The sequence below is a fragment of the Eumetopias jubatus genome, unplaced genomic scaffold, assembly GCF_037043125.1.
Source record: "Eumetopias jubatus isolate StellerSeaLion01/CBP00866 unplaced genomic scaffold, mEumJub1_p1.0 scaffold_11, whole genome shotgun sequence".
NCBI lineage: Eukaryota > Metazoa > Chordata > Mammalia > Carnivora > Otariidae > Eumetopias > Eumetopias jubatus.
This window is the reverse complement of record NW_028274817.1, coordinates 57,183,906-57,204,619: the sequence shown is the minus strand read 5'-3', so window position 1 is coordinate 57,204,619 and position 20,714 is coordinate 57,183,906. Positions and strand designations below refer to the sequence as shown.

The 20,714-nt window shown below is 35.8% G+C and overlaps 1 pseudogene; it reads left to right on the top strand.

Annotated features, from left to right (window-relative positions):
- Positions 1–4,469: 4,469 nt before the first annotated feature.
- LOC148163066 (uncharacterized) overlaps positions 4,470–20,714 on the top strand; it is a 150,053-nt pseudogene continuing 133,808 nt past the window's right edge.

Below are 20,714 nucleotides of genomic sequence, written 5' to 3'. Positions count from 1 at the left end.
GTCATGTATGAGGACTGAGAATTAACCATTGGATTTAGCATCATGGTGATCATTGCTGAGCATGACAGGAACAGTTTCAGTGGAATGGTGAAAAGAAAATTTGACTGAAGTGGATTCAAGACAGAATGTGGAAGAATTGGAGATAACAAGCCTAGACATCTCTTTTGAGGAGTTTTTTGCTGTTAATGAGAGTAAAGGAAAATAGGTGAAGGAAGATGTAGGGGTCAAGGAATTTTTTTTCCTTTTGGAGATGCCTAACCTAAGAGCATGTTTGCTGATGGGAATGATCCAATGAAGAACCAAAAATTCTAATGCAGAAGAGAGAGGGAATAATTACTGAGTAAAATCCTTAAGTAGGCAAGAAGAGATAAGAACCATTGTACAAGTTATTATCCTTAAAATGTTATTGTTGCTCTTATTGTTATTTTTATTCAATACACATTCTCTTAGGGTTGCCTGATTCATATGAATTTGTTTCTTATGTTCCATGTGGAAATTTTTAGCCCTTTGCTAACCACCATTATAACCAGCCTTGCCCTTTGATAAATCACAACTTGGAGATCAGAACTGAATCTTAATTCTACCAAAGAATAAGAATCCTCGGTGTATGGGATGATATTTTTAAAAGGAGACGAACCTAGCATTTGTGATAATAGCTAATACCTTAACAGCATCTATGTGCCAAGCACTGTTCCAAACACTTTCCGTATGTTAACTCATTTCATTATGACAATAACCCAATGAAGTAGATGCTACTGTTATTCCCATTTTACAGATGGGGAAACTGAAATATACAGTGAGTAAATGGGGGAGTCAAGTTATAAACCCCAACTGTTGGGCTCTGAAGTCTATGCACTTAACCCACCACAATATTTGTCCTATCTTCTGAACAAGAATTCATGTAAGGCCTTGATGATGATCTCAAGGTTTACTGAGATTAGTTTAGTCTCCAAAAAAAGCAAGCTAAGTTCCTTATTACAGTGTCTTGGCCTATCATCATAAATCTCAAAAATACTCAGATTAATCTCATTTTCTTATGGCTCATTATTTATGGATTTGCCTTTGTCCATAAACATGTAAAGAAAAGTCAAATATGCCTTTCTGAAAGTAAAAGATCTGAATTTAATTTACATTAAACTTGTTATATTCTTTCTATGAGAAACCCCAACTCCCCTTTATAAAATAACTTTTTATTGAAGTATTGCATTCATAAAAATACATAAATCATAAGTGCACAGGCAGGTAATCTTTCACAAAGTGAGCATACCCATGTAAATAGTACCCAGATCAAGAACCAAAACATTATCCATACCCCAGGATTCCCCTGTGGCTAACTCTCAGTCATTACTCTCCCAAAGGTAACTACTATTAGTTTTCTATGTTTTTGAACTTAAATCCAACCCACTTTTGAAATACACGCATACTCCCATTAACAATCTATTTCTTGCCTGATTTTGATGTTCTTTCCACTCATTCAAGGATGAAACCTAAAATTACATCCTATTCACCTAAATGACAATGATTCTGTTCTAATCTTTTATTTGAATTGCATTTGTCATAAAATTATAAATAATTACAATAATAGCTCTCACTTATCAAGCACTTCTTACATGCTAAGTAAGTGCTGTGTTACTTTTTTGATCCTCATAACAAGATTATGAGGAAAGTACTATTATTATCACTCCCTCTTTTCAAAAGAGGAAACTAAAGCTTAAAGAATTTAGGTAACTTACCTAAGGTCACACAGTTAACAAGAGGCAGAACTAGGGTAAAATTTTTGTTCTTTTGAAATAGTATGTTTGACCATATCTGGATCAAGCTGATATATCCCAGTTATATAGATGAGCTATTGTTATTGTAAGATTACTTTTACTGAATTATTTACATATACTTTATTAACATCTGATTATTACTTTAATTGCAGGCCACACTAAATTCCCATTATATAATTATTTTAAAATTTGGGATCCATTGTTAGCCTTCTTGGATTTAATTGCATCCTATTTCTGAGATTAACATTTAAATCAGTAAATTTTGATTAAATCAAATTACCCTCCATAAAGCGGGTGGACCTCATCCAATCAGTTAAATGCCTAAATTGAGCAAAAAGTCTAGCTTCCTCAAGTAAGAGCAATATAGAAGACTGTTTGCTGGTAACCCAGCAGACTGCCTTGGAACTGAAATTACACCATGGGTTCTCTTGGATCTGCAACCTGCCAGCCCACACTACAGATTTTGGATTTGCCAGCCTCCGTAATTATATGGATTTATAACATATATATACTTTAAAAAAATAATTGCATCCTGTTTCAGGCATCAGATTAACCATTTGTAATGGTTTGTAACATTACCCCAATGTGCTAAAATATATAATATTTACCTTATATCCCTAGAATTCTTTAAAGGCCACTTTAGTTGATCTGTACTGTTTGTTTTCATTAACATAGTGTATCAGAATACTTCTGGCTGCAAGTAATAGAACATCCAATTAAATGTTGTTTAAACAATAGAAGTTTATTAATAAATCTCATATAACAAGAAGTTGGAGTTTAGGCACCCCCAGGCTTGATTTGATGGTTCAGTGAGGTCATCAAGTACCTAGTTTTTTTCCATCTTTTCACTCTATAGCCTCCATTGTATTAGGATATCTCTACTCATGGTTACAAGGTGACTGGAACAATTCTAAGCATCACATATTGATACAGCTGTATGAAAAGCAGGAAGAAAGAAGACTGCAAGGGAAAGCAACCTTTTTCTTTTTACCAGGGAGGAAATTTTTCTGAGAAGCTCCACAGACTTCTCTTTAAGTCCCATTAATTAGAATTGTGCCACATGGCCATACCTAGCTGCAAAGTAGGCTGAGATAGCAATAACTGGCATTTTCACCCTCTGTTGGGGGAAGAAAGGTTTTTGCCTACATAGAAGAAAGTGTTAGTTGGGCTGGGAAGGAACAATTTATTGTTAGAATTGAAACCATCACTGTGTGCCTCACATAGATAATTTATAACCTAATGTCTTAGAAAGGATAGAGATGAAGAAGGGAGGTATGTATTAACTATACCCATAGTAAATTGGATATGTTAGCTGAAATGTTCCCTTCTCACAAGTTGTCTACTACTGTGCTTCTTAAGTCTCACCATATGACAGGACTTCCTAATTGGTCCACAGTGAATTTGTTCCATATTGGCTGAAAGTTTCAAGAAAGTAGATTTTTATTTAATAGAAGAAAGAATATTTCTAATAGAGCTGGCTACTTCCAGAGCATCTGAGTTACCTGTCACCCCAAAATGTTTAAGCAGAGCACTTTAGTGACAATTGTAATCTATAAATTTCAAACCAAAAAACCCTAAGATTCATCTCAAAAGCCAGTGTAATTTTGTAGAGGGGATTCAGGCAGAGTTTATGTAGAGAGACTCTATCTAGTCTCAGTGATTCATAACCTTTTTTATCTTATTTCTTACTAAACATTAAATAAGGACTTGGTTCTCACAATGATAGAAATAAACAAAAAATCCTATTTTTCAAAAGTGAGTATATATATTCTGTTAATATGGTACCAATACCAATAAGTACATATTTTACTGCTGTAAGTATTATAAAACAAGAAAATTATTTTTAAGGTGAGATATAATTGTTGTAAACAAGTAAGTTGTACTGGGTCAGGGTGAGCTGGGTAGGTAAAAAATGATCTATCTGTATTAACAGGTAACATAAAGGTTCAACATGGAATCTTCATGAAACTGATTTTATTGGTTGCCAGAAAGAAGGAGTGAAGAATAAAGTACAATAATGGATAAATTCCAAGCAGAAAATAGTACATAAAATACACTTGTCAGTAGATAGCGAAAATAGTAGATTTTGAGATACACAGTGGATGCAAGGTTAACAACTTATCAAAATCACGTAGATGAAAAATATAGAGTAGGTAATATTAGCAGAATGTGAACTGACATCCTGATAAATGTGGACTTGAAGGGAGAGGAAGAGAAAGAGAGAGAAAATATGAGGGAGGAAGGATCCTAAAGCCTGGAGTCCCCGCTGGGTTACATCTATGTCTGTTGCTCTGCCTAATGTTTCCTTGTCTCTTTATTTTCTCTTCATGACAGCTCTCCTTACTTCTGTTTCTCTCTTTCTGCCCTCTTTCACTTCCTTTTTTTTTCCTTACTCTTTATTTTTTTTCTCCCTGCCAATGATACCCAATGATGTCCTCAGATTATTGCTTAGCAATCCTAGCTGGCTTTAAGGTCAGAGATCTCTGACTTTGACAAAGTTGAAAACTACATATGTAGCAGTATGTTTCAAACATGAAGAGGTGGGGTTTTTTTGGCAAATAATAAGACATTATAAAACCTAGTACAAAGATGAAAAAACAGTTCTTCTAAGTAACAAATAGCTGTGACTGAACTTAAATAGTATACAACTGATAAGTCATGTCTGTTCTGTATAGAGAGACTATAGATATGGGGAACCAACGAGTATGCAACCAAAAATTTAGTAATTTACACAGGCTGGGGGAAAAAAGTTCAAAATCTATGCTCACTTATCTCCTATTATAAACCATTCACAATCTCTGTTTACTGATCACCTCATAATTGAAGCAGGCTTTAAGTACAGTTGTTAAGACTGCTTATGTTTCTGCCTTACTTTCACAATGATGGATATCATGTTTATATTGACTAGAATTCTGTTCATCTCCTGCTGTTTTCTGACTGTACACTGTGCACAACACAAGAAAATTTTAAATTGCTTTATTTTCATTGGTTGAAGATGTGAAATATTAATTACATTTTAATTAGACAGGGAATCAAGGCTGCAGTAGGTAGCCTAAGAGATTAGACTGTATTCCAAGCAAAGTTCTGTTGTTAAAAATTCACAATCATGGAACACTACATCAAAAACTAATGATGTAATGTATGGTGATACATAACATAATAAAATAAAATTTAAAAAACTAATAAAATAAAGTTAATATTAAACAACAAAAAAATTCACAAACCTGAAAGTATCTGATTTTTTTAAATGTTTATTTTTAAAATGGATAAATAATTGTTTTCACTTGTAATTAACATGTTTGTCTCTGCTCTCTAAGATAAATATAAAAAATTTTATGGACTACCAACAAAAACCTTTACTTGTGTCAATATTACTGATTATTTTAAGCTACTTATATTTAAGACTTTGTCATAATATAAAAAGGTTGTACTTTATTTTTCAGAAATTTTTCACTCTGCAATATGTTCAATACAACATATACTTACTTGGTATAATAAAAAACATATGAATCCCAATAAAAGGAAAGAGATATCCAAATAAATAAATTATATAATCATATAAACATATCTGACTATAAAACATAGCCTAAAATCTAAAAAAGTAGCACCATTTGACCCACTAATTCTGGTGAAAGATTTTTGCTATGTTGGATAGTTAGATGGTCAGTGGAGCATTTTGGTCAACTGAAGTTGTTTCCATATTCAGATATTAGAGTGGAACTGTTTTTAAAGTACTGTATAGTGTTTTCACTTAAAAATTCCTTTATGTTTTCTGATGTCACTCTTTTGTTTCTTTTAGCTATGTTTATGTAGCAACATCAGTGTGTCATATTTTATGTTAGAAAAAAATATGCTCTCCAAAGGGCAGTTTTCCTTTGGATTCTGTAGGCCTGATCTTATCAGAAACATTTTCTTGTCTTACCTGCCACCTCTAAGATACTCAGAGGTCTGGAACTCAGACAATCTGAAATTTCATTTTATAGAATCTCTTCTTTGTGTTTACACTGACAGAGGGTCAAAATAGTTATCCCTTTCTTGAAATTACATTTTCTATGCATGTTTATGGATCCTGTGACTCCTAATAAATTTTGCTACTCAGTAATTTTCAAACTCTAGAAAACCTTTTCTCAGTCCAGATTGCTGGAAGGGATGCTGCAGCTGTATCATTGACAGAATGACTCTCCCGGGTAGTTTTACAAATATAAAAAAAATCATTAAGTGTTAGGGCTGAGGTGCCTGCTACCCCCCAGTGGCCTACTAGTACTAATCTCTCTGTCTCAGCCAGGGCACTTTGAGAGTGAAAAAAAAGTATTAATAATTATTCCAGGACAACAGACATAACTGGAACTGTCCTAGCAAACCAGGACATATGTTGACTCTATCTTCAGCTATATTGGTTTATCTTCCATTAGCTAGAGATGATACTCAAATTTATTCTGAAAGGACTTTATTTTAAATGTTATATATCCTTTGGTCTGTAATGCTGCATAGTGACTGTTAATTTTTTTAAAAGATTTTATTTATTTATTTGAGAGAGAGAGAGAATGAGAGATAGAGAGCACGAGAGGGAAGAGGGTCAGAGGGAGAAGCAGACTCCCTGCCGAGGAGGGAGCCCGATGTGGGACTCGATCCCGGGACTCCAAGATCATGACCTGAGCTGAAGGCAGTCGCTTAACCAACTGAGCCACCCAGGTGCCCCTGACTGTTAATTTTAAGTCATGCTATGAAAATCATCAGGTACAAAATAATAGAATGAAATCATGTTTGTTGCTTGTCTTAATTTTTAGAACTAGTACTTGAAAACATATTTGAACATCCAAAGTTATTTTCACTTTCACATTTCCTTAACATAAATAGTTTTTCTTACATGTAGAACTTTTCACATGTGTATTAGCCAATTTTGAAACATTTTGTTCTATATTGTTGAGGGATTTTTGAAAGTTGTTATTTACAGCCAACTGTACATCTGTGACTGGCTTTCATGATTGTCTAGGGACTGTAACAGATTTCTGTCCAGAGCACATTGTTTGTGCATGCAAAGATAGAGAGCCTTTTTGCAAATAAGTGGTTATACATGGTGTAAAAGCAGAGTAAGCACAATGTATTGTAAGTAATAATTCACTTTATTTTTATTGTTTGCTATATTCAGTGATGCAATACTTGTTTTAAAATAACATTTTAATTAGAAATGGCTGCTAACATAGAGCATGGTTGTTGTAGATTTCCTAAAATATTTTAATTGACTGTTTTAAAAACAATATGATTTAAAACAATAACTGAACCAATTTATATTAACTTAAAGAGATTAGCATCATTAAAAACTGCTTTCCTCAGGCAGACTTTTTACAGATAAGTTACATAATTCATAAATAAAATGTTTTACTGTTCTAAAAAGGAAGAAAAATTTAAGGTGTGCCTCATGTTATGCAATTGCCATAATCCTGACATATTATGTGAGAATAAAGTTTTTTGTAAATCAAGAAATATTTTAAATGCACTGTGACTTCCACTTTTTTTCCAGGTTTACTTTTTATAAGAGTGTGTTCTTTGATTAATAGTTAATTTTTCTTTTAAAAGTTAAGCATTTTTGGGGGCAACCCTCTCAGGTCCCCTCCCTCTTTGGGAGCTTTGTACTATCACTCAATAAACTTTGCTTTGCTGCCCACCAAAAAAATCAAATAAATAAATAAATCTAAAAGTTGGGCATTTTTTCTACTTTTTTCTAACCATAAAAATGAGATTAGTTGGGTCAAAAATGTGAAGAAGACTTAGGAAAACAACATAAGAATAAGAAAAAATGCATATGTGAGAAAGAGAGGAGAGGTAGGGAGAGGGCAATAGTGAAAGGTTTTCCAGGACCCATGCTGAACTTTGAAAACTGATAGTAAGAAAACCAGGTGTAGGGAAAGGGACCAGTATGGGCAAAGGCACTGAGATTTGAAAGATTTTTGTGTTTGCAGAAATGTGAATAGTTAGCACACCATACTCTGAACATACATATTTACAGTTCTACAAGGCACTATTTTCTCTATCACTTTTGGATGTTCACATATACTACAACTTCTATTATTCTTTTTTCAGTTTCCCTTCTTTCACCATGGTTCTTCTTCCCTTGACAAATTCCTACTTAACCTTTAAGACTAAACTCCATCATATTGCTGACATAACACTTAAACCACTATACTGAAATGTCTTTGAAGGTAGGGTGTATATTTCCTTTTTAAGAGCACCACAAAAACAATAATTTAGTCTTGTTTATCTTCTAGCACAAAGGCTGTCGTATGGAAGGTGTGCTGCAATGATTTGTTGAATAAACCAGTCATTCCATGGAAGCAGTTACTCAATAGTGCAAAATATTGAAAGAATATTGAAGAACAGTGGTTTTAAAAAGCTATTAGATTTTGGGGTGCCTGGGTGGCTCAGTAGGTTAAGAGTTCAACTCTTGATTTTGGCTCAGGTCATGATCTCAGGGTTGTGAAATCAAGCCCCACATTAGGCTCTGCACTCAGCAGGCAATCTGCTTGGGATTCTCTCTCTCCCTCTCCCTCTGCCCTTCCCCCTGCTCATGCTCTCTCTCTTGCAGGCACTCTCTCTCTTTCTTAAGGAAAAGCCATTGGATTTAGTCGTTGGTGATAAACTTTGAGAATATTGTTCAAATATTGAGGTAAAACATAAGCCAGATTCCAGGAGCACCTGGATGGCTCAGTCGGTTAAGCGTCTGCCTTCAGCTCAGACCATGATCCCAGGGTCCTGGGATCGAACCCTGCATTGGGCTCCCTGCTCAGTGGGGAGTCTGCTTCTCCCTCTGCCTCCCCCAGCTTGTGCTTGTGCTCTCCCTCTCTTTCTCTCTCTCTCAAATAAATAAATATTAAAAAAAACATAAGCCAGATTCCAAAATTATATCCAAGGAATGAGAAGTAAATGTAATACAGCAATGGAGAAACATAGATGTCATTTGACAACTTTAATATTATTTGTAAACTCATAGTTGGAGGAATTCTGGAGACATTTAATCAACATTTTGGCTAAAAGCCAATTACCCTTTCTCTATTTTCCTAATCCTTATAATAATTATTCACCCCATTTGTTTTACAAGTCTTTACAACTGTTAATTGCCACATCACTCTGACATTATACTTATTGTTTTTTGAAATATTTTTCTCTGCCAAGTTGATTCAAACAAGTTACTTCAACTTATTTTCTCTGTGGATCTCAATGTGGAACAATGACTGCTCTGGATTTGGTGTGCCTTTCTATAGTCTTTCATGGCAACTCCATCCTTTCATTTGTTTAGGCCTGTCAAATTCTTTGGGTGTCTACCTGATGACAAGAGATCATCTTTACTACTAAATATAGTTATAATCACACAATTTGGATCAGTTATTTTGACATTGTTAATCAGAAGTAGGCACTAAAAATTCAGAATTAAACATACCAAACTAAATGATGTAATCATTATTTTTAAGCTCTTAAAACATTTTAATGACATTGCTGAAGTTGTCTAAAGATTCACATACTGCCACCACCACTCACATCCCTACAGGCAGATCTCACACACACTTGCTCATATGTTCCAAATGTTTAATTTAAATAAATAATGGACAAAAACCAAATTTAAAATATGTTTAAAGTTGGTCAAACTAAGAACACATGCCTGATATATCTCTAAAAATTTTCAGTCTTGTTTTATTTCAAATAATTATATTTTACATTGATACAAATAGAATAAAGATGATTTAAGATAATTTTAGATTTTTATAAAAATTAAACTCTTACCTCCTACCTCCCTCATCCTTATCAAAATGAGTATCAGGGAGAAGGAGCTAAGATGGCAGAGTAGTAGGACAACCCTAGGCTTGCCTTGTCCCTCGAATACAGCTAGATAAATATGAAATCATTCTGAATATCCAAGAAATCAATCTAAGAACTGACAGAACAAACTACACAACTCGAGGGAGAGAAGAGGACACATCATGGAAGGCAGGAGATGTGGAGACATGTTCTGGGGGAGAAACAAATCACAGGTGCTGTGGAGAGGAGGGCGCCTTGGGCTCAGAGAGAGGTGACAGGCGAGAGAGAGAGGAGTGCACAAGGGATCACACAAGGAAAACATTTCCCTAAAGCCATTGACTGGGAAAACAAGAGGGACTGGGAAAACAAGAGGGATTCTTACAATGAGCAGGGCTCAAAGACTGGGGTTTTAGGGGTCCACAGTGTGGCTGGTGTGGAGCCCTGTGGGTGCTGCAGTACTCCTGTGGAGAAGGAGGATCTGAGGATCCCCTGGAACTCACAGGGAGAGATGGTCCCCCTTCTTGGAGTGCATCTGGAAGAGGTGGCATAGTCTCTCCATGGACAAAGAAGCAGGCAGGCACCATTTCCTTAACCCACCCCTCAGCATAGGTGCAGAGACACCTGCTGTGGGAGGCAAACCTGGACACCGGCTCTTTGCAGTGCTTTACTCCAAACTCTGTCTCTGTGCTTTGGTACAACTACCCTACTGGGATAAACTTGCATCAGTCGCAGGGTGGCAAGACCCTTCCCCAGCGGACCAGTGTGGATCCCTGCCATGCCAGGTCCCTAAAGTTTAGAGTTTTTAAACTCAGCCAGTCTGCCTGGAATAGAGCCCAAGTTTCACTGCTGCTGAGCAGACAGGTGGCTTAGACACAGACAAGAAGAAGGCAGTGATCTGAGGGATGCTTGTGACACACAAGGGGAGATTTTTTGCTCTTCTGGGAGGGTTTCCCAGACAGCAGCAGGTGCAAACTCCCCTCTTCTGGGACTAGGTTGCTGGCTGACACCATTTCTTTTCCCCACCCCTTAGTAAAAACTAACTTCAGTAAGCAACACAGACCCAACATTGGCAGCCTAAACCACTTACACCAAGCCCCGCCCACCCTGAACTCTTCTGGCATGCTTTGCCCAGGAAAGTGTGCCTAAGAATCAGTGCTGTGGGCCCTTCTGCCAGAAGACCAGCACAAACCCCATACATGCACCATGTCTACAGGCCATAAAGTTCTGCAAAGCTTTGGCTCTAGTGGAAATAAGATTGGGCTACTTTTAACAAGCAGACCAGAACACACCTAGTTAAAACACACCACATTCTGGCCAAGGTCCGAATACTCCCCATTGCAGGCAAGGAGAAACTCTGCAGAGGAATGACCTGAGGGAAACAGCAGCCAAAACACAGCAGCAGAGTGCACACAGCATACACCAGGGAAACTTCCTGAAGCATCAGGCACTATACAGTATATGACCTCTTCTTCTTAAAGCCATTACTCTCAGGAGCAGGAAACATAAAAGGCTTTCCTAGCACACAGAAGAAGACAGAGGCCTAGACAAAATACCAAGAGAAGGAATTCATCCCAAAAGAAAGAACAAGAAAAGTTCATGACCAGAGATCTAATCAAAACAGATATAAGTAATATTTGTGATGGAGAATGAAAAGCAACAATCAGAAGGATACTCACTGAGCTTGAGAAAAGCATGGAAGATATCAAGGAGACTCTTACTACAGAGATATAAGAGTTAAAAAACTGTCAGAAGTTAATAAGGCAATAGCAGAGATTTGAAACAGATTGGATGTAATGACTACCAGGATGGAAAAAACAGAGGAATGAATTAATGATACAGAGGATAAAATTATAGAAAATAATGACACTGAAAAGAAGAGGGAAACAAAAAGACCATGGATGTAGACTTAGGGAACTGAGCAATTCCATAAAGTGTAATAACATTCACATTATAGTAGTCCCAGAAGAAGAGAGGAGGAAAAGAAGAGGGAGGCAAGGAGGAAATTATAGCTGAATACTTCCCTAAACTGGGGAAGGAAACAGACATCCAAATCCAGGAAGCACAAAGAACTCCCATCAAAATCAACAAAAGCAGACCAACACTGAGACATATCATAGTCAAATTTGCAAAATATAGAGCTAAAGAAAATATCCTGAAAGCAGCAAGACAAAAGAAGTAAGTCCCTAAACTATAAGGGAAGACAAATAAGTTTAGCAGCAGATCTCTCCATAGAAATGGCAGGCAAGAAAAAAATGGCATGATATATTCAATGTGCTGAATGGTAAAAAGCTGCAGAGCAGAATATTCTATCCAGCAAGGCTATCATTCATAATAGAAGGAGAGAAAAGGAGTTTCCAAGACAAAAAAACTAAAAGAGTTCAGAACCACTAATTAGCCCTCATAGAAATATTAAAGGGGACTCTTTGAGTGGGAAAGAAAGACCAAAACTGACAAAGATTAAGAAGGAACAGAGAAAATCTACAGAAACAACAACAAAACAAGTAATAAAACAGTACTAAATTCATACCTACAAATAATTACTGTGAATGCAAATGGACTAAACGGTCCAATCAAAAGACATGGGGTGTTGAAATTGATAAAAAAAAAACAAGGTCCATCTATATGCTGCCTAACAAGAGAATCATTTTAGATCTAAAGACACCTGCATATTGAGAGGGGATGGCGAACCATTTATCATGCAAATGGAAGTCAAAAGAAAGCTGGAGTAGCAAAGCTTATCATCAGGCAAACTAAATTTTAAACCAAAGACTATAAAAAAAGATGAAGAAGGCCCTATATCATAATAAAAAGTTCTATCCAACAAGAAACTCTAACAATTGTAAATATTTATGCCCTCAAATTGGGTGCACCCAAATATATAAAAAAATTAAAAACAAACATAAAAGAACTAACTGATAATAATACAATAATAGTAGGAGACTTTAATAACCCACTTACAGCAATAAGCAGATCATCTAAGCAGAAAATAATCAAAGAAACAATGGCTTTAAATGACACACTGGACCAGATGGACTTAACAGATATATTCAGAACATTTCATCCCACAGCAACAGAATACACATTTTTTTTTCCAGTGAACATGGAACATTCTCCAGAATAGATCACATACTGGGTCACAAATCAGGCCTCAACAAATACAAAAAGATTGAGATCATACCATGCATATTTTCTGACTAAGTGATATGATACTTGAAGTCAACCACAAGAAAAACCTTGGAAAGACTACAAATACATGGAGGTTAAAAAACATGCTATTAAAGTATGAATCAGTCAAGCAGGAAATCAAAGAAGAAATTAAAAAATACATGGAAACAAATGAAAATGAAAACACAACTGTCCAAAATATTTGGGATGCAGCAAAAGAGGTCCTAAGAAGGAAGGCCTACCTCAAAAAGCAAGAAAAATCTCAAATATGCAACCTAAACTTACACCTAAAGGAGCTAAAAGAGAACAATAAATGAAGCTTAAAGTCAGCAGAAGAAGGGAAATAATAAAGATTAGAGCAGAAATGAATGATATAGAAACAAACAAATAAAAAACCCACAGTAGAACAGATCAATGAAAAGGAATGGTGAAAAAATTAATAAAACTGATAAAACTCTAGCCAGATTTATAAAAAATAAAAGCGATAGGACCCAAATAAATAAAATCACAAATGAGAGAGGAGAAATCATAACCAAGATCACCAAAATAAAATTATAAGAGAATATCATGAAAAATTATATGCCAACAAATTGGACAATCTGAAAGAAATAGATAAATTCTGAGAAACACATAAACCACCAAAACTGAAATAGGAAGAAATAGAAAACTCAAACAGATGGATAACCAGCAAAGAAATTGAATCAGTAATCAAAAATCTCCCAACAAACAAAAGTCCTGGCCCAAATGGTCTCAAAGGTGAATTCTACCAAACATTTAAAGAAGAGTTAATACCAATTCTTCCGAAACTGTTCCAAAAAATAGAAATGGAGGGAAAACTCCCAAACTCATTCTACAAGGCCAACATTGCCTTGATTCCAAAACCAGACAAAGACACCACTAAAAAAGATAACTACAGGCCAATATTCCTGATGAACATGGATGCAAAAATCTTCAACAAAATACTAGCAAACCAAGTCAAATAGTAAGTTAAAAGAACCATTCACCATGATCAGGTGGAATTTATTCCTGGGCTGCAAGAGTGGTTCAATATTTGCAAATCAATCAACGTGATACACCACGTTAATAAAAGAAAGGATAAGAACCATATGATCCTCTCAATAGATGCACAAAAAGCATTTGACAAAATATAGCATCAATTATTTTTTTATGTTCAGTTAGCTAACATATAGTACATCATTAGTTTTTGATATAGTATTCAATGGTTCATTAGTTGCATCAATTCTTTTTTTTAATATTTTATTTATTTATTTGAGAGAAAGAAGAGAGAGAGAGAGAGAGAGCATGAGAGAGGGGAGGGTCAGAAGGAGAAGCAGACTCCCTGCTGAGCATGGAGCCTGATGCGGGACTCGATCCTGGGACTCCAGGATCATGACCTGAGCCGAAGGCAGTTGCTTAACCAACTGAGCCACCCAGGCGCCCAGTTGCATCAATTCTTGATAAAAACCCTCAACAAAGTAGGGTAGAGGGAACAAACCTCAACATCATAAAGCCCATGTACAACAAACACACATCTAATATCATCCTCAATGGGGAAAATTGAGAGCTTTACCTTTATAGTCAGGAACAAGACAGGGATGTTCATTCTTACCATTGTTATATAACATAGCACTGGAAGTCCTAGCCTCAGCAATCAGACAACAAAAAGAAATTAAAGGCATCCAAATTGGCAAGAAAGAAGTCAAACTTTCACTATTTGCAGATGACATATTACTCTATGTAGAAAACCTGGAAGACTCCACCAAAAAATTGCTAGAACCGATACACAAATTCAGTAAAGTTGCAAGATACAAAATCAATGTACAAAAATCTGTTGCACTTCCATACACCAATAATGAAGCAGCAGAAAGTGAAATTAAGGAATCAGTTCTATTTACAATTGCACTAAAACCATAAGATACACAGAAATAAACCTAACAAAAGAGGTAAAAGATCTGTATAGAAGACTTATGAAAGAAATTGAAGGGGGTGCCTGGGTTGCTCAGTTGGTTTAGTGTCACTCTTGATTTTGGCTCAAGTCATGATCTCAGGGCTGTGGGATCAAGCCCCGTATCAGGCTCTGGACTCAGTAGGGAGTCTGCTTCTCTCCTTCTCCCTCTCCCTTTGCCCCTTCCCCCACTCATGCTCTCTCTCAAATAAATAAATAAATCTTTTTTAAAAAGGTAATTGAAGATGACACAAAGAAATGGAAAAACATGCCATGATCATGGATTGGAAGAACAAATATTCTTAAAATGTCTATACTACCCAAAGCAATCTACACATTTAATGAAATCCCTATCAAAATACCAACAGCATTTTTCACAGAGCTAGAACAAACCATGCTAAAATTTTTATGGAACCACAAAAGACCTCAAGTAGTCAAAATAATCTGGAAAAAAAAAGAGCATGGCTGAGGCATCACAATTCTGGACTTTACGTGATATTACAAAGCAGTAGTGATTAAGACAGTATGGTACTGGCAGAAAACAGACACAAGGATCAATGGAATAGAATAAAAACCCAGAAATGGACCCACAACTATATAGTCAATTATTCTTTGACAAAGCAGGAACAAATATCCAATGGAAATGAGACAGTCTCTTCAACAAACGGTGTTGGGAGAACTGGACAGGAACATGCAGAAGAATGAAACCGGACCACCTTCTTACACCATACACAAAAATAAATTCAAAATAGATTAAAGACCTAAATTTGAAGTGAGAAACTTATAATATCCTAGAGGATAACACAGGCAGTAACCTCTTTGACATCTGCCATAACTACTTCTTACTAGATATCTCCTGAGGCAAGGGAAACAAAAGCAAAAATGAACTATAGGGACTGCATCAAAATAAAAAGTTTCTGCACATCGAAGGAAACAATCAACAAAACTAAAAGACAACCTTTGGAATGGGAGAAGATATTTGCAAATAACATCTGATATAGGGTTAATGTCCAAAATCTATAAAAAACCTATCAAACGCAACACCCAAAAACCAAATAATCCAGTTAAGAAATGGGCAGAAGATATGAATAGAGATTTTTCCAAAGAAGACATACAGATGGCCCACACTCACATGAAAAGATGCTCAACATTACTCATTATCAGGGAAATATTAATCAAAGGTACAATGAGATAGCTCCTCACACCTGTCAGAATAGCTAAAATTAACAACACAGGAAACAACCTGTGTTGGTGAGGATGCAAAGAAAGGGGAACACTCTTAAATTCTTGGTGGGAATGCAAACTGGTGCAGCCACTCTGGAAAACAATATAGAGTTTCCTCAAAATGTAAAAATAGAACTACCATATGATCCAGCAATTGCACTACAAGGTATTTACCCAAAGGATACAAAAATACTGAATCAAAGGAATACATACACTCCAATGTTTATAAGCAGCATTATCAACAATAGCCAAATTATGGAAAAAGCCCAAATGTCCATCAACTGGTTAATAGATGAAGAAGATGTGGTATACATACAATGGAATATGACTCAGCCATCAAAAAGAATGAAATCTTTCCATTTACAACGATGTGGATGGAACTAGAGTGTATTATGCTAAGCGAAATAAGTCAGAAAAAGACACATACCATATGATCTCACTCTTATGTAGAATTTAAGAAATGCAACAGATGAGCATAGAGGACCAGAGAGAGAGAGAGAGAAAAGCAAACCATAAAACAGACTCTTAACTATAGAGAACAAAATGAGGGCTGCTGGAGGGTAGTTGGGAGGAAGATGGGTTAAATGGGTGATGTGTAACAGAGAGGGCAGTTGTGATGAGCACTGGGTGTTATATGTAAGTGATGATTCACTAAGTTCTACTCGTGAAACTGAAACTAATATTACACTATATGTTAACTAACTGGAATTCAAATAAAAACTAGGAACTACAAAAAAATGAACATCAGTATTACAATAGATCTTAACAATTCAAATTTTTTTTACTTTATTGAGGTATAATTGATATACAAAACTTGTACACATTTAATGTATACATATTGATGAGTTTGGACATAGGCATACATCAGTGATACCATCACCATAAGCAAGGCACTAAGCATATCCAATACTTCCAAAAGTTTCCTTGTGGTATCTTTTCTTTCCATTTTTTAAATATGAAATCTATCCCCTCGACATGACATATTTTGAAGTGCACAATTTTGTATTGTTAACTATAGGTACTGTTGTACAACATATGTGCATGTGTGTTTGTATGTGTGATCTGCCTGTAGGGGATATAAAATTCATTATGTATAACAGAAACTTTATACCCACTGAAAAACAATTCCCCATTTCCCCCTTCCCTCCAGCTTCTGACAACCTTCATTTGATTCTCCGCTTCTGTGAGTTTGACTATTTTTATTTGTAACAGTTAATGTATCTCTCAACAATATTCACATACTTACTAGTATCTTACAATGGACTGTGGAATGACCTCTGGAATGACCTACAATTACCTTTACTTCAATTTAACACTGAAATCTCTGCCCAAGGAGTATCCTTTGCCTCATTTACATAACATACAATGTATGTATAGGCATGTTTCCTTAAGGTACATGTGTGACCTATGTCTGCCTCTATGTAGGATGCAAGTCTTCCCTATCTATTCATCTTAACCCTAAACAAAAGGAACTCATTCACCCTCTCTTGGGGAGTCACAGCTTTAGAAGTCTTTCTCTGTGATCTCCTTTGCTGCAAATTAAAGTTTTCTTTGTGTGACAACTCAACCTGGTGCATTTTCTGATTCACAAGGAGTGAATTCACATAGATTTGGTTACAGTTCTGCCTTTAAAAAGATAAACAGAAATAAACCATTCTTTTTTACTCTCACCCCCACTGTTATTCTATTCTAAGCTATTCTGGTCATCTCTTGCCTAGATTACTGAACAGCTTTGTGACCTTTTCACCTGCTCTTCTACCATACTCCCCCAACTCACTGTGATCCACTACCCTGATTTCCTTATGTTCCTCAAACATGCAGGTGCACTCCCTCTTGCTTTAGAACCTTTATTTACTTGCTGTTATTTTTGCTTAGAATGTTCTTTTACCAAAATATACTATGGCTCTCTTACCTCCTTCAATCTTTCTTCAAATGTTACCTTCTCAATAAGGCCTACCCTTTACTATCTTATTATATCACTGCAACCTGTCTCACTATCCTGCCACCTATGTTGCTAATCCCTCCTGCCCTCCTCTACTTTTTTTTTCTTTAGCACTTACCATCTTTAATCATTTTAGATAATTTACTAATTATGCTCATTTTTGTTCTGTCTTCCTCTGCTACATTTTTAGCAACTTGAGCATATGTATCTTTGTTTTATTCACTGGTCTCTCTCAAATGCCTGGAACAGTAACTGGTACATAGTAAGTACCCAATAAATGTTATTGAATAAATTAATGAAATGTTACTGTTTAATAGAGACTTCCTTTTTTATGCATTCCTAAGAAAAATAGTATTGTGAAGATGTCAATTCTACCTAGAGCAATCTACACATTTAATGCAATCTCTAACAAAATACCATCAACTTTTTTCAAAGAAATGGAACAAATAATCCTAAAATTTGTATGGAACCAGAAAAGACCCCGAATATCCAGAGGAATGTTGAAAAAGAAAAGCAAAGCTGGCGGCATCACAATTCCAGACTTCAAGCTCTATTACAAAGCTGTCATCATCAAGACAGTATGGTACTGGCACAAAAACAGACACATAGATCAATGGAACAGAATAGAGAGCCCAGAAATGGACCCTCAACTCTGTGGTCAACTAATCTTCCACAAAGCAGGAAAGAATGTCCAATGGAAAAAAGACAGTCTCTTCAACAAATGGTGTTGGGAAAATAGGACAGCCACATGCAGAAGAATGAAACTGGACCATTTCCTTACACCACACACAAAAATAGACTCCAAATGGTTGAAAGACCTACATGTGAGACAGGAGTCCATCAAAATCCTTGAGAAGAACACAGGCAGCAACCTCTTCGACCTCAGCCGCAGCAACATCTTCCTAGAAACATCGGCAAAGGCAAGGGAAGCAAGCGCAAGAATGAACTATTGGGACTTCATCAAGATTAAAAGCTTTTGCACAGCAAAAGAAACAGTCAACAAAACCAAAGACAATCAACAGAATGGGAGAAGATATTTGCAAATGACATATCAGATAAAGGGCTAGTATCCAAAATCTATAAAGAATTTATCAAACTCAACACCCAAAGAACAAATAATCCAATCAAGAAATGGGCAGACATTTTTCCAAAGAAGACATCCAAATGGCCAACAGACATAGGAAATGTACTCTTACAAAAGTCTTTTTTCCATGAAGAAATCCATGAGGATTGAAAAGACATATTTTTCAAAAATATTTCAAATATATATTTTGACATCTCTAAAGAATGGCATTGTTACATATTATAAGCCATGTCTTATTGAGTAGATTACAGTGTAATAAATGCAATAAATGTTGACAAATGCATTTTCTTACAGAATCCTAGACTATCAGAACTATGAGAATTTATACTACTAATTTAATCAATTCTTTCATGTCATCCATGACAATACTCTTTAATATATTGGAACAATACAAATCAGGAGTAACTTACTTAGGATCTGACATTTACTTTCCAACTGGGTAATTCTTTACCAATTCTACAGAACACAATGAAACAGTTTCTAAAACACTACATGAACTAACCTCACTATTAGTCACTCTCATGGAGGATAGTGAGAAGTCATTATTTCTCTCCACAAAGCCACAGACTTTTCTATGTGGGTGTATGCTATGCCAGTATAGTCTATGCACCAGAGAACCACATTCAGGTTATTTGGCAGAGTGTCAAGGCTCTATGAAAACACTAGAAGTTCATATATGAGTCATTTACTTCTATAAAATAGAGAGAAATCTGTAGTTGTGGGAAAGATGGGGGCAGGCAGATTTTGCTGGCAGATGTTTCTTCTCATGTTTCTTCATGTATTTGCTGCAGAGTGGCTGTCAGTCTGTTTACCTGTATTCATCACTGTAAGAGTGGGTGGGGGGACACACCCAGCCTGCAGTTACAGACAGAACTGGTCAAACAGGCTGCTTCAAACTTTTTTTTTTTTTATGGCACTGATAGAACTAAAGTAGCCAGAGTGAATGGGGATATGAATTGTAGGCAAAATGTGGACAATTTTAAAATCAGTCTTAAGACAGACATTCTGGGTGAAACTTTTCTTTTTTCATTTCTAACTAAATGCCACATCTTTATTAGCTAATAGTTGGGAAATCTTGACAGCCTTTTGCATGCTGACTCAGTGTTAAAAGCTGTAGGTTTTAGAGTGTTTTTTTAAGTGGAAAATGGCACAACATAAATCTCTTGAAGGCCTTAGAGGGAAAACTCCTTTAGTAACAGGGAAAGGTTTGATTCATTCAGGGGAGATATTTTTTTTCTAATTTGTGAGTTTTTTCTATTTCTATTACCTCTATCTAAATGTTCAAATTTCAGAGGTCAGGGAGGGAAATTATTGGTACATGGGGGCCAAATGTGACCAACTCTGGAATACTCTGGACCTTACTTTGGTAACAGCATTACCTGGAATAGGACTGACTTTAGTAGTTGGTATAACAATCCAGACTATCCACTTCTGTAAAAAGAAGTGAAAGAAGAATATAAATAATCACCGGTAAGATATTTCTAAATACCTTTGAGAATGGTTGGAAATCTCTTGTAAGATCAGCAAATGAATCAAGAAATAATGGATATCTATTATGCACACAACTGATATGTTCTCTTTTATATTCATGAACATTTCATTAAATTCAAACAAAAGTCAGGATAACCAAATACATTTTGTTCAGGATTTGGATACAGCAAAAAACCCCTTCCCCAGATAAAATCCAAGTGTAATTTATTAAAGAATTATCTTAATTCAGTGCCTTCCTTCCACCAAGACAGTATTTGTAGGCACCATACATACTGTCCTAAGAGTGGAGGTGGGGGTGCT